Genomic DNA, 14,602 nt, shown 5'->3' with positions numbered 1-14,602 from the left:
GCTAGAAACCCAGTGGTCACCTTAACTCTTCCTTCCATATCTCGTCAGACCCCAAGTCCCATGTCCTCCCTTCCTCAGTAGTTTTGTAATCTTTTCTTCTTGCCCCTACTACCATTGCCTTAGTTTAGATCCTTGTCATCTTTAGTCTGCAGTGGCCTAACCATACATTTCACATACAATCTACAATTAAAACCTACACTTTAATCTTGACCACGTACAACAGTAGCTATACAATTCCTTGACCTACTCAGACTCTTCCCTGGTAATATCACTTTGAGAGACTTAACTGAAAAGAAGAGGTCCAAAGATTTTAATAATAGTATTTTTTTTTTTATAATTTTTTTTTTCAACGTTTTTAAATTTACTTTTGGGACAGAGAGAGACAGAGCATGAACGGGGGAGGGGCAGAGAGAGAGGGAGACACAGAATCGGAAACAGGCTCCAGGCTCCGAGCCATCAGCCCAGAGCCTGACGCGGGGCTCGAACCCACGGACCTCGAGATCGTGACCTGGCTGAAGTCGGACGCCTAACCGACTGCGCCACCCAGGCGCCCCATTAATAATAGTATTTTTAATAATGAAAGTTGAAAACAACTGGGACACCCCACGATGAGTATTAATAAGCAAATGGTATAAATTATATGCTGTGTATATCAGAATACCCACTAGACCGTAGATGCCCGATAAATTCTTTCTGAGGGACCAAATGAAGGAGGCATGTAGCTATAAAGATAAGAGGGTGTGGATTAAATCACACCATTGACATGTGTCTATGAAATAATGTTAGGTGGGAAAAAAAGATACCACTCTCTAAGAATGTTTCCTGCATTAAGATGAATCCGGATATGTCACAGATCTGCCTGTCTCTTGAGTGAATAGAAAATAAAAATCTCACATCTGTCATATCACTAATACATCTTGAGAATAAATGCTGTCTACCCCCTGAGGACACTGGGTGTGGCTAAGATATTTCGTTGGCCAGAGTCCCTGAGTCCAGCACTTGTGATTTTTAGATCTGTGATCTTGATCTCTGGGGGTTAAGTGGCTGAAAGCACAGCTTCTTCTGGGCCCACCCAGAGAGCTGGCGTCCCCTTGTAAGGGAGCGCTGCATTCTCTTAGAAGAGGGTGGGGACTGAATCACCGTACAGGACTTCACAGGCAGGATGGAGAAAACGCCTATCTGGCTCCAGAAGTCTGGGGAAATTACTGAACTCCACTAAGCTATGTAAACCATTTCTTAAAGCCCACCAACATTAAAAAGTAAATGTAATTAATCATAATCAAAATTTTCTCTTTCTATGAAGTTAAGGTCACGCTTTTTTTTTTTTTTAATGGCCCTGTGCTTTGATTAAAGGTATGACTCATGACTGTTCAGAGCATGGTTTTCAAATTTTTTTTTTTTTTTTCAACGTTTTTTATTTATTTTTGGGACAGAGAGAGACAGAGCATGAACGGGGGAGGGGCAGAGAGAGAGGGAGACACAGAATCGGAAACAGGCTCCAGGCTCCGAGCCATCAGCCCAGAGCCTGACGCGGGGCTCGAACTCACGGACCGCGAGATCGTGACCTGGCTGAAGTCGGACGCTTAACCGACTGCGCCACCCAGGCGCCCCAGAGCATGGTTTTCAAACGATCTCTGCTAGTACACTAGGGTTCTACTGGCTAGACCAGTGTGTTCCCACAGCTGAAATCAAATAATGGTGCTCTTTTTCTTAGGTCCAAGAAAAGTTGATAGAATTTTGTCAATGTTATGTTTTTTCTCCATCAGTGTTTTTACCATGTTAATACCTGCTACCAAATTTAAGAAGTAATAAAGAAGTATTATGGGAATATTTGGCTGAGTGTTCTTGTTCTAAATAGCTTGTCTTTGTGGCCACGTGTATCCCTTGTTGTTTTATATTGCATACATATATTTTCTGCTAGTAAACTGTTCCTCATTCATCAAACTAAATAAAATATGTTACTATCATGGGGTCAGCAAAGAGTAACTTGATTTCTAGGTGCTTCACCCCTGGCCTATGTGTCTGTGAAATAGAACTTATAAAATCCAAATGTTCTTATATAATTCACATGGATCATATACTCACAGGCACCACTTAAATGAAAATAAGCCTTGGTAATGGAAGTACAAATCCAAGTTCAGGTAGTCCCTGGCTTATGCCTTCAATGTAAAGACCTCTGGAAAAGTCCTGGAAGACTGTGCCCCAGTTTTTGACACTCAACCTGTAAGATTTTTCCCTTATTTCCTAACCTAAGGCACAAGACCGGGACTTTCTAGGGTCCTTGGGTTCTGACTAATAAGACCTGCTATATGTCTAGTGCTGTGTCCTGAACTTATTAAGGCTAGGATACACTTTGGTGAGTATTTTAATGACCACACATAAATACCTAATCAGAGCACTGTTTAATAAGTCTTACCAGCCAGGGGCGCCTGGGTGGCTCAGTAGGTTAAGCGTCCAACTTCAGCTCAGGTAATGATCTCATAGTCTGTGAGGTTGAGCCCCGCATCAGGCTCTGTGCTGACAGTTCAGAGCCTGAAGCCTGCTTTGGATTCTGTGCCTCCCTCTCTCTCTGCCCCTCCCCTGCTTATGCTCTCTCTCTGTCTCAAAAATAAAAACATTAAAAATTTAAAAAAATAAGTCTTACCAGCTGCTGAGAGAGCACAGAAAATGGGTAACAGAAGTAAGGCAGGTATGATTTCACAAAAGAGGTGACATTGGAACTCAGCCTTGAAAAGCAAAAATGTGCCTGCTGAATGCCAGATGAGGGTTGGAGAGAAGGGACGGCAGAGACATTCCAGCCACAGAATAGTGTGGGTACAGTCACAGAAGGACATGCACAAGAGAGATGGGTTTACTCAGCACAGGGTGTGTTGGGGCAATGGCAGAGGGTGAGGCTGGAGATGGCAGACGAGGGTCAGATCATGAAGGACAGGCTGAGACATTTGAACTTCATCTTGTAGGGAATGAAGAACTAGTAAGGATCTTAAGCAGATGAGTGAAACATTTGCATTTAGAGAAACCTCTGGCTAATGTTGGGAGAATAGATTTGGGGCATGGGAGACCAGTTAGGAATGTGTTGTAGAAGCAGAGTTATTTTGACAGAAGGTGGTGTAGAGGGTGGGGCATGGTGGGGGCAGAGAGTGGAGGACAGGTAGAAGCCTCAAAAACAAAACTACTGTTAAGGGCTTCCCTAAGGGCAAACACTGCTCTGGTAAGTGGGCGGGGTTGCCAAATCTGCTTTTCCTCAATATACAAAATCCTTACCCTTCCTGTCTTAAAAGTTTACTGAAATGGCACTTTACATAATCTGTAAAGGTGTGTACAAATCTGCAGAGGGGCTATTAATAGTATTGTTGTAATGATTTTTATCCACAGGACAAATAATTTTGGCCTCTTTTATGGCCAAAAAAAAAAAAAAAATCAACTATCAGAAATTTCATATGATTCAACCTAATAGTTCGTGACTTTTCTCCTGTTACTTCCTGCCTCCTTTTTGGCCATATCATTGTCCCCCTGCCTTTTTTAAAGATGAGCAATACATTCCATCAAAGGGATTTCCAGGAATTCTGGGAAGGCAAGAGTATAAAGTGTACAGGCTTTGGAGTCAAACCTGGAATCAGATTTTTCTCTGTAATCGATTAACACTGATCTTGGACTAGTCGATCCGTTTTAGCCTTCCCCTCCCCCCAATCTGGAAAATAGAAATAATGCCTGCCTCGCAGTGTTATTAAATGAGAAAAGTCATGACTTGTTAGTGTATGGCATGTAAAAGGTGTTGAATAAAAGTCTCAACTCCTCCTTCCCCTTCTCATTTTTCCTACTTGTTCACAGAAGGCTGAGCACAGAACCCTAGTTATCTGCTTTCTTGTGTCCCCCAAAAGCTGAGTGAATAGCTGCATACCAGGGATTTTGGTGTATAAGAAATGTTCACCTGTCATAACAACTTCAAGCCAAAACCTTTTAAACCAGTGACCGCTTAAACCATCAAACACGATTCCATGGAATTGCTTTAGTGCACAATTTGTGTCAAATTTTTCCGGAATGCCACAAGCCTCATCACTTTCCACATCATTCAGGAAGTTACTCATTTAGCACTTCCAATAAACTCATACATACAGACTGTGTCATGTTCCCCTGGCAGTGGCCTCACCTTTTTTTTTTCCCCTTTTAATGTGATAACTGCCTTTTGCAGAAGAAAAAGAAAAACAGTTGTAGTAGTATTTATTTCCTTCTATTGGTGCCTCTGAATCCAACCCAAAAGGTGATGTCACAATTGCTGAACTTCCACGCTCCCGGGTCCCACTAGCACAACTGGATTTCTTCCTCAGTCTCCCTGCTTGACATTTTCCCTTACGAGGAGTTCCAATTTTGCATTAATTCAGTGGGTTTTTTTTTTTTCTTATTGAGCTCCTCCTTTGTGCAAGCACCGTTCTTGTCCCAGCATGTATATAGTGAACAAGACAGACAAAATCTTTGTGCTCTCGAGCTTACATTTTTGTAACAATCAAATATTTTCGGAGTGGATGAGTTCTCTGCAGGAACTAAATAGGCTAATGGGACAGATACTGGCTGGTAGAGGGAGGGTAACGATAGAAAGGGTTGAGAGTAAGTAAGGCAGTTACCAGGCCCTGAGGTGGAAATGAGTTTGGTACACTTGAGGAACAGAATGGCTGGGATTCTTGCTTCTTTTTTGCTCCAGAGCGATAAAGTGGTAGAAGATGCAGTAGGAGAGGAAGACAAGGAGCTGATAAAAATTATTCTCTGAGAGGCGCCTAGGTGGTTCGGTTGGTTAAGTGTCGGACTTGGGTTCGGGTCATAATCTCTCGGTTTATGAGTTCAAGCCCTGCATCAGACTCTTTGCTGTCAGTAGAGAGCCTGCTTTGGATCTTCTCTCTCCCTCTCTCTCTCTGCTCCTCCCCTGCTCATGCTCAAAAAAAATAAAATAAACAAATAATCCAGTGAAGAAATGGGCAAATGATATGAATAGACACTTCTTCAAAGAAGACATCCAGATGGCCAACCGACATGTGAAAAAAATGCTCAACATCACTCATCATCAGGGAAATACAAATCAAAACCACAATGAGATACCACCTCACACCTGTCAGAATGGCTAACATTAACACCTCAGGCAACGACAGATGTTGGTGAGGATGCAGAGAAAGAGGATCTCTTTTGCATTGTTGGTGGGAATGCAAACTGGTGCAGCCACTCTGGAAAACAGGATGGAGGTTCCTCAAAAAATTAAAAATAGGACTACCTACAACCCAGCAATTGCACTGCTAGGTATTTACCCAAAGGATACAAAAATGCTGATTCAAAGGGGCCCATGCACCCCAATGTTTATAGCAGCACTATCAACAATAGCCGAAGTATGGAAAGAGCCCAAATGTCCATCGATGGATGAATGGATAAAGAAGATGTGGTATATCTGTCTATCTATATATATCTCCATGTATGTGTATACACACACACACACACACACACACGATGGAGTTATTACTCAGCAATTAAAAAGAATGAAACTTGCCATTTGCAACTACGTGGATGGAACTGGAGGGTATTATGCTAAGTGAAATTAGTCAGAGAAAGACACAAATCATATGACTTCACTCATAAGAGGACTTTAAGAGACAAAACAGATGAACATAAGGGAACAAAAATAACATAAAAACAGGGAGGGGGACAAAACAGAAGAGACTCATAAATATGGAGAACAAACTGAGGGTTACTGGAGGGGGTGTGGGAGAGGGGATGGGCTAAATGGGAAAGGGGCATTAAGGAATCTATTCCTGAAATCATTGTTACACTATATGCTAACTAACTTGGATGTAAATTTAAAAAATAAATTAAACAAATTATTCTCTGAGCTTTGACCTTCAGCTTCCCTGGAGGATTGGACTCTGTACATAGCCACTGCCTCAGACCTCCTTTTTTTTTTTTTTTAACTTTTTTTAAATGTTTATTTACTTTTGAGAGAGAGACAGAGTGCTAGCAAAGAAGGGGCAAAAAGAGAGAAAGAGACACAGAATCCGAAGCAGGCTCCAGGCTCTGAACTGTCAGCACAGAGCCCTATGTGGGGCTCAAACTCAGGAACTGTGAGATCATGACCTGAACCAAAGTTGGATGCTTAACTGACTGAGCCACCCAGGTGCCCCTCCAAGGCAAAGAATAGATAAGTGACATGCCTAACAACACAAATAATGAGTAACAGTCCTGAGGCAGAAATGACATTTGCTCCACATGTACTGTGGGCTAGACACAGTGCTAGTCTCCACATGGAGATAACTTCTGGCACTTCCCTTAAAACTCACAGGTCACAGCACTGTGGCCCTTCGGTGACCATAGTGGGCGAAAGGCATCTGGATGTCCACACCCAGCAAGACTGTAGGTAACATGCACAGAAATCAGGATGCTATTAGGAAAGGGGATATGGATGCTGGACAGCCCACGTTGACGATCTTTATTCTCGTCTTAGGCTACAATCCAGTCTCGAGTTCTGCTGCCCCTCCAAGATGGAGCCCCTCACCTCTTACCTTCTTTGAGGTTCATCTGGAAAATGGATGTACCATAGTTTTCATTATTGTTGGCTATGAAATAGGAATAAAGCCCAGCTTTGGGTGGCCAAGTTTCCAGGAATGAGGTCGGTCCCCACCAATGCTCTTTGAAAAAGTGAGAAGGGAACTGTCAGAGTTTGGGAATCTAGGGGATTGAGGAAGAAGGGATCCAGATAGGATCAGGTTGTTCCTTACGGTTGTTGAAGGAAATAGTGAGAGGGAAAGGAGACGGGCCGGAGGAGGGGGCAGTCCTCCAGCAGCCTCATTCAGATGTAACACAATTATAGGCTGTGTGACAAGTAATGATTCCTTTAAAGCCCTGTTGGTTTCCTGCAAAAGCTGTTCCCAGGTTGACCCACTGGGCTCGCTTTGGTTCCCCCAGAAGGCAGGCCAGTCAGACAATAACGGCCATCATCAGATGGTTGGGAAGAGGCTAGGAGGCAGAAACTGAAGCCCGATGCCTCATATCTAGGGTATCTGAGCTGTGCATTTGCACCCTGACAGTAAGTTGTTGACGGCAAATTGGAAAGAGACTAAGCAAGTGTTGTTCCCATGGCAGCCAGGCCCTTAATAGAAGCAAGGAGAATAAGCTTCTGTGTGAGACCAAAGAAGCTTCTTTTCCCTTTGTCCAAAGACCATTGGGGAGGTGACACATAATGGCATGTCTGTGGCCCTGGGTCCTCTCTAAGTTGGGTCTCCACCACTGACTCGCCAGGGAGTGGAACATCTCTCCTCTTGTTGGGCTTAATCTTCAAGACCCAGCTCTCCTGCCACTTCCTTTGCCAAGCCTGCTCAGGTTCTCCCTAACTGTTCTTTTTTGTATGCTAGCACAGCATCCTCTATTCCACCCTTATACCATGTAGCACAGCTTAGCACGTTACCATGTCTGTGTCCTCTGTGAGACTATGAACTCCAAAGTTAGGGACTTCGTCTGATTCATCTCACTATTGCCCTTGCCCAGCTCAGTGACTGACAGGATTAGCACTCAGCAAGGTTTCTTGAATAAATGAACCTGTAAAATGGAGATAGCCTTTGCCTGCCTTCATCCCAGGGCTGTTCTGAATTGGGAGTCAAGAATCCAAATGCTACCATTAATTCACCGTGCAATAATGATAATAACAATTCACGTGTGGACAACAGTTTCGAGTTTAGGAGGCAGTTTTGCATCTATTATCTCTTTGATCCTCACACAAGCCAGTTACGACTTTATCATTTCACAGATGGGAAAACTGAGCTCAGAGAGGTGAATTGGTTAAGGTTGCTCAGCATGTAAGTGATGGGGCCAGAAATGGAACTCTGACCTCTGACCCAGAGCACGTCTTTTCTCTATTACATGTTGTTAGTTTGACTGGTGGAACACCCTTGATCCATTGTGAAACAAGCAAAAAGACAAAACACTCTCCATTATAAACTTGAAGTTCATGGCAGATTACTCCCTTCACCTCCTGCTTAATGGAAACTTGTCTGTCCCTCAAAGGCACACCTCCCCAAATTATCTTCCAACCTCTTGATTAGAGGCTGCCCACCCCTCACATATTCCACTGGGGCCTCCATTGGTGGTCTCGCCATTCCCCATTGACACCAACCTGCCACTATGCCTTCTGTCACATGCACTGTGACTTTCCCTTTGAGGCTTATGCCATCCAGCTCAACCCATCAGACCCTCTGTCTCAGGGCCTTGACTCTTGAATGAGTGACCCAAGAATGGAAAGCATGACAAGAGGGCCTATCCTTCAGGCACATGCCACCTTCCAAACTATCTTTGCAGTGGTGGTCATTTGGCCACCTGGATCCCTAAAGTCCTCTCCACTTCAAGTCCTGCCGTCACCAGGTGACCTCACCACGTGAAGCCATTTACCATCCTGGTCTCTTTATTCCTTAATGTTGGCAATAATGACCAGTGCCTCACATCCACGGTTATACCCTGGGCCTTCTCAGGACCTGGAACCACTCCACGTGAGAGGTCTTGAGGTCTGGTGCACCACACCTCTGACGTCACCCCTGGTTCTCCGCCCCCTCACTTGCTCCACCATGCCTGCTCCTGAACACCCCAGTTAGCACAAGGCCGTTGGCCTCACTGTATTCTTCCCAGTCCATCACCCATCTTAGTATCTCCCTTCCTTCCCTATCAGCCTAGACCTTACAGTGCAGTGTGAAAACCAGCATTATCCTCTTTCTGCCACACCCGTTCTGAAAAGCTTAAACTTTGTATCAGTCCAACCTCTGCCTTCTCAGTCCCTACTCTTGGGCGGCCGAACACAACCATGCTGACTGGCTCTAAAGTAGCTCTGTGGTCACCCCTGACTGGACTCTCATCGGTATTGCTATCTTGGTCATCTCTTCCCAATAGGTACAAATTCATTAACTAACAAAACGGATTAATCCCTTCATTCACTTGACAAATATTTATTTATTAGCTGTCACATGCCAGGCAATGTGCTACGTGTGGAACACATTACAGTGGACAAAAACAGTCCGCAAACACAGTACCACCTTCCCAGAACTGTAGTCTGGCAGAGGGAGGAGGTTTTGCCCACTGTGTACAAACGTACTCACAGCCGTGAAGAGTGCTGCAAAGGGGAAAATTCCAAATACTGTAACGGCACCCGACAGGGAGACCCACCCTACTCTGATGGGCCCGGCAAGGCCTCCCTGAGAGACTGACTCTCGGTTTCGGAACCAAAGGAATGGTTCGGATTCGCTAAGTGACAGGGGTGGGCACGGTGGAATGCAAGGGCTTTCCGGGTGGAGGGCGGAGCATCCGTGGAGGTCCTGGGGCAGGAAGAAGGAAGCAAATGAAAGGGGACCCTGCGACAGAGCATGGAGGGCACTGAGGGCAAGGCTGGAGAAGTCAGGTGGAGCCAGATCTTTGAGGCATTTTAGGGATTTTGAACCGCCATAGGCTTTTATGCAGAGGATGGCGTCACCTGATTGGCCCTGTCCTACTGCCACCCACTTACAGTACACCGGACAGGTTGAAAGGAGATGAGTGAACCGGAGAGGAAGTTGTTAGTGTTGTCCACTCAGCGACTCAAGGCTCAGTGGAGATCGATTTGAGAACCTTCTCCAAACTCCGAAAGGTCCAGCGTCTACTTCTGGCCCCTCCCACCACCACCACCACCACCACCACCACCACCACCATGTTTGTCAACGGACTTGCTTCCTACTTCTTAGGAAACTAAAAATATCAGGTGTGAACGTCCTGTGTTTCCTGCCTCTACACCCACACTTTTACCTAACTGCACTTCTTCTGGTTCCTTCCTGCCGATCTCAGAGAAGCAGGGTCAGGTCTCCTGTCTGAGGCCCATCGTTCCACCTCTCTAGGACCAATGCCTTGCTCCATTGCTTATTCACTCCCTGTCCTGTAAACAGATTCAATTCTCTTCCAATTAGACAAACGAAAATCAAAATCCACTCACCTCCTGTCCCCGTAGCTACTACCTCATCTCTCTCCTTCCCTTTATAACAATTCGTATGTAGCCTACCCTCCCAAATGTCAGGGGCAGTGGTCCTCTCCAGATAGTCCATGAACTCCCCACATTTCCCAGCTCCTTTGAAGTTAGGCAGGCATAGGTGACTAGCATCTCACTTTGGACTCAAGTATAGAGTAGCTGGCATGCGACCTTCCCACAAGCGCTTGTCAATGGCTGACGTCACTGTGAAGGGGGTTTTGTCCTCCAGAAGTTACGACCTCAAGATGACGGGACCCCATCACACTGAGCTCCCTGATGACTGTTTCCAGCAGTCCCCCTAACACACAGAGTATAGGAAAGAAACAAATTTTTGCTGTGTCAAATCACTGAAGTCTGGGGGTGGTTTGTTACTACAACATAGCCTAGCCTGACGAACACATGTACTGTCTCTCCTTCCCCACCTCTGTGCACTTTTTAAAAAAGAATCACATTATTTCTGACATACTTTTTAGTCCTCAGCCTCCTCTCTATTGACATTTTATTCAGGCGAATGCCACTACAATTCTTTTATTACTAAATCACCTAATAGGATTTCTCTGTATCTTATGACCTATACGATAACTTTTTTCTCACTCCATCAAAGTGGAATCAAATGGCTGTTATCAAGTCAAATCCCCACTTAAAAGAATTCTGTGACTTCCAAAATCAAAGCTTATTAAACTGACATTTGAGATCCTCAACAATTTAGGCACGATTTAGCCCCTCCTACTCTCCTTTACACAGTTTACACAATACTCAATACAGAATTGATGAGCTCCTCCTCCTCTTTGACCTTCATCATGCTGTTCCCTGCACCTGTCACATGCTTCAGTCCTGCTTTCCTCTGTCAAGCAATTTAGACATGTGTGCAAAGATGCTTGTGCAAGGATGGCTTATAGTAGCAAAATATTGGAAATGACCTAAATGTCCAACTCTAGGTGATGACTTAAACAGATTATGGAAAGCTCACACAATATATACTGTGAAGACAATACTGATGATGTACAGTCATTGAAATTGTTCACAGTTTATTAAGTGTATAAAGCAGTGAGATATACATTGTCTCATATTTGTTAAAATGCATAGAAAATATCTGGAGGAGTATATATCAAAACGATAATGGTCACAAATGAAAAAAATTAAGGTGCTTCAAAGGTCACTGTCAAGAAAGTGAAGAGACAGCCCAGAGAATGTTAGAAAATTTGCAAGTCATATGTCTTTTTAAAAATTCTTTTATTTTTTTAATTTTTTTTAACGTTTATTTATTTTTGAGACAGAGAGAGACAAAGCACGAACGGGGGAGGGTCAGGGAGAGGGACACACAGAATCTGAAGCAGGCTCCAGGCTCTGAGCTGTCAGCACAGAGCCCAACGCGGGGCTCGAACCCACAGACCACGAGATCATGACCTGAGCCGAAGTCGGCCACTTAACCGACTGAGCCACCCAGGCGCCCCTAAAATTCTTTTTAACATTTATTTATTTTTGAGGGAGAGAGAGAGGGAGAGGGAGGGGGAGCTAGCGCATGAGTGAGGGAGAGGCAAAGAGAGGGAGACAGAGGATCCGAAGCAGGTTCCGTGTTGTGAGCACAAGCCTGACGTAGGGCTCAAACTCACAAACCATGAGACCGTGACCTGAGCCGAAAACAAGAGTCACGCAACCAACTGAGCCACCCAGGTGCCCCTGCAAATCATATCTCTGATAAGGTGCTTCTATCCAGAATATATAAAGAATGCTTACATCTCAATAATAAAAGGACAAATCAACCAGTTAAAAAAAATGGGCAAAGGATTTAAGTAGACATTTCCCCAAAAAAGATCCACAAGTGGCCCATCAGCACATGAAAAGATGTTCAACATCATAAGACATCAAGGAAATGCAAAACAAAACCACAGTGAGATACCACTTCACACCCACTACGGTTTCTATAATCAAAAAGACAGATAATAACAAGTGTTAAGGATGCGGAGAAACTGGAACCTCATGCACTGCTGGCGGGAATGTAGCAATAGAGCTGCCCCCTTAGAAAACAGTCTGGTGGTTCCTCAAAAGGTTAAACATCAAGCCACCACGTGACCCAGTGATTCCACTCCTAAGCAGAAATCCAGAACACATGAAAACACATCCACACAGGGGCGCCTGGGTGGCGCAGTCGGTTAAGCGTCCGACTTCAGCCAGGTCACGATCTCGCGGTCCGTGAGTTCGAGCCCCGCGTCGGGCTCTGGGCTGATGGCTCGGAGCCTGGAGCCTGTTTCCGATTCTGTGTCTCCCTCTCTCTCTGCCCCTCCCCCGTTCATGCTCTGTCTCTCTCTGTCCCAAAAATAAATAAAAAACGTTGAAAAAAAAAAAAAGACATCCACACAAAAACTGGTACATGAATATTCACATTATTCATAATAGCCAACAGGTGGAAACAACCTCAATATCTATCAACACGGAAAACAAAGTAGGGCATATCCATGCAATGGAATATGAAAATTCTGCCATGAAAAGAAATAAAGCCCTGATGCGTGGCACGACTTGGATGAACCTTGACAGCATTGGGCTAACTGAAAGAAGCCAGTCACAAAAAGACCACGTATTACATGATTCCACTCATATGGAAGATCTGGAATAGATGGATCTGTGGAAACAGAAAGTAGATTTGTGGTTGCCTAGGCCAAGGGGGGAGGGGATTGAGAGGAAATAGGAACTGACTGCTAATGGGTACAAGATTTCTTTTGTTGTGATGAAAATGTTCTAAAATTGATTGTGATGATGGTTGCACAACTCTGAATGTACTGGACACCATTCAATGATATACTTTAAGTGAGTGAATAATATGGTATATGAATTATATCTCAATAAACCTGTTTCAATTTAAAATTGTTAATGGTATTGTTTTTGCAAAGCTTGGAAAGGGGTAGTGGCACCAATTGGGAAAAGGGGAGATGGGTTTGTAAGAAATTAATCTGCAACTTTGGCTTACGCAAAAAAGAAAAAAAAAGTGTGTAGGGAGGAATTCATTGGAAGGATACTTAGGTAGTTCATAAACTCCAATAAATTCTTGCATAACCAAAACTGGGTAGGGAAGGAATGAGGGCAGCCCCAGGGAGTTTGGTAGTAGGAGCTTATGGGTCCTCTCTCTGGAGTGCTGTTGTTAATATGACTCAGCTTTAGTGACTGCTAGCCTCAGGAGTCTCCATTCCAAGTTTCAAGTTCCCAAGAGAGAGTATTCATTGACTCTGCTTCGGTCAGGTGTCTACCCTTGCATCAATCAGCTCTGGGTGAGGGGAATAGTATCAAATAGCAAGGACCTGATCGCAGGACGCCTTTGCTTGGGTATCGGATTCACTTGTGCAGTAAAAGGACAATGGCTGTAAGTGAGGCAGATAAACAGACACAAGAAATAATTACTATAATTAAGTTAAAAAAAAAAACTCAATGTCTAGAAGAGTGTGTATAATAAGACTCATTTTCTTCTTAAAAATTTCTCTCTTGTACAAATGAAAACAGGGTCCAGGTAGGTGACCCATGAGTGTTGCAAGCAGGTAGAAGACCATAGAGCATGCTGGGGACTGGGGCAAACTAGGGAGTGGGTCCTACATTTAAGGCAATCAGATGCAACTCCATTTCAGCTGATTTTGTCCTTTAGGAGTGCCAAGTCCTCTGTTGCTAGATGTTTGGATTTCTCAAGCAAAGCCAAACACTTGATTTTTATGTCAAATTTCCTGAGTTTAAAAACCCTCGGGGGACCAAATAAAAATCTCTATGGGCTGTATCTGTCTGCAGGCTTCCGGTTTGCAACTTCAGATGTACATATTTGTATATAAATAGCGTTTAGACAGACCTGAGTTTGTACTGGCTGTGTGATCTTGGATATTTCCCCTGTAACATGTAAAATGGGGACAATAGTCCAAACCTTCAGAGTTGCATCCATGAATTAGCATAAAGTGTTCAAGAGCTTTCAGTTAGCGATGGTGGGTTGAATGCACACATATAATTTTGCTCTCTCCTGAAAACCCATTAAAACTACACTAAAGGGATTTAGAGAAACGGGGATTCACAAGGATAGGAGATAAATGAGAGGAGACAGGAGCAATACAATTTTGGAAGCAGGAAAGTGGATGGACAAGTGGTAACTGACTTGGCAGATCTAAGAAATGAAATCTTACACGTGAAGAGGGACAAGCAGGGAACCAACCTGGTCAATATTACAGAATCGTCAAAAAAACTCAAGAACTGAGGACAAAGGTGATAGAAACTAAATTTAAGAAAATTTAGTGAATGCTGTTCAAGAAACAGATTCTTAGCCTCCTCCATATTTTATTCCCCTGAGTGACTACCCCTTCTCTACTCCAGCAGAAGACTGAGGGTTATTCTCTAGAATTAAAAAAAGAGAGAGCTCCTTTATTAAGGGATGCATGGTCCATCTGTGGTCTAATAAATATATGTCTACTGAAGGCTGAACACCGAGACCTCCCAGCTCCCTTCCCCTTCCGGGATCCCAGAACGTAAGCAGCCAGGCATCTCTTCTCTGGGCATGATTTAAACACTTTATGGAGGAACTAATCAGCCAAACAGGAAACAAATAGAACATACTAACTTGGGGGGGAG

At 44.0% G+C, this 14,602-nt stretch overlaps 1 long non-coding RNA gene across 1 annotated transcript; it reads left to right on the top strand.

The window, feature by feature from the left end:
* Positions 1-5,739: 5,739 nt before the first annotated feature.
* LOC131487512 (uncharacterized) lies at positions 5,740-7,581 on the top strand. The gene is made up of 2 exons (XR_009249795.1): positions 5,740-6,391; positions 6,479-7,581. It is a non-coding gene; the product is annotated as an uncharacterized LOC131487512 (long non-coding RNA).
* Positions 7,582-14,602: the final 7,021 nt, after the last annotated feature.

Source organism: Neofelis nebulosa, chromosome 10 (assembly GCF_028018385.1).
Source record: "Neofelis nebulosa isolate mNeoNeb1 chromosome 10, mNeoNeb1.pri, whole genome shotgun sequence".
NCBI lineage: Eukaryota > Metazoa > Chordata > Mammalia > Carnivora > Felidae > Neofelis > Neofelis nebulosa.
This window is presented reverse-complemented; position numbering and strand designations above follow the sequence as displayed.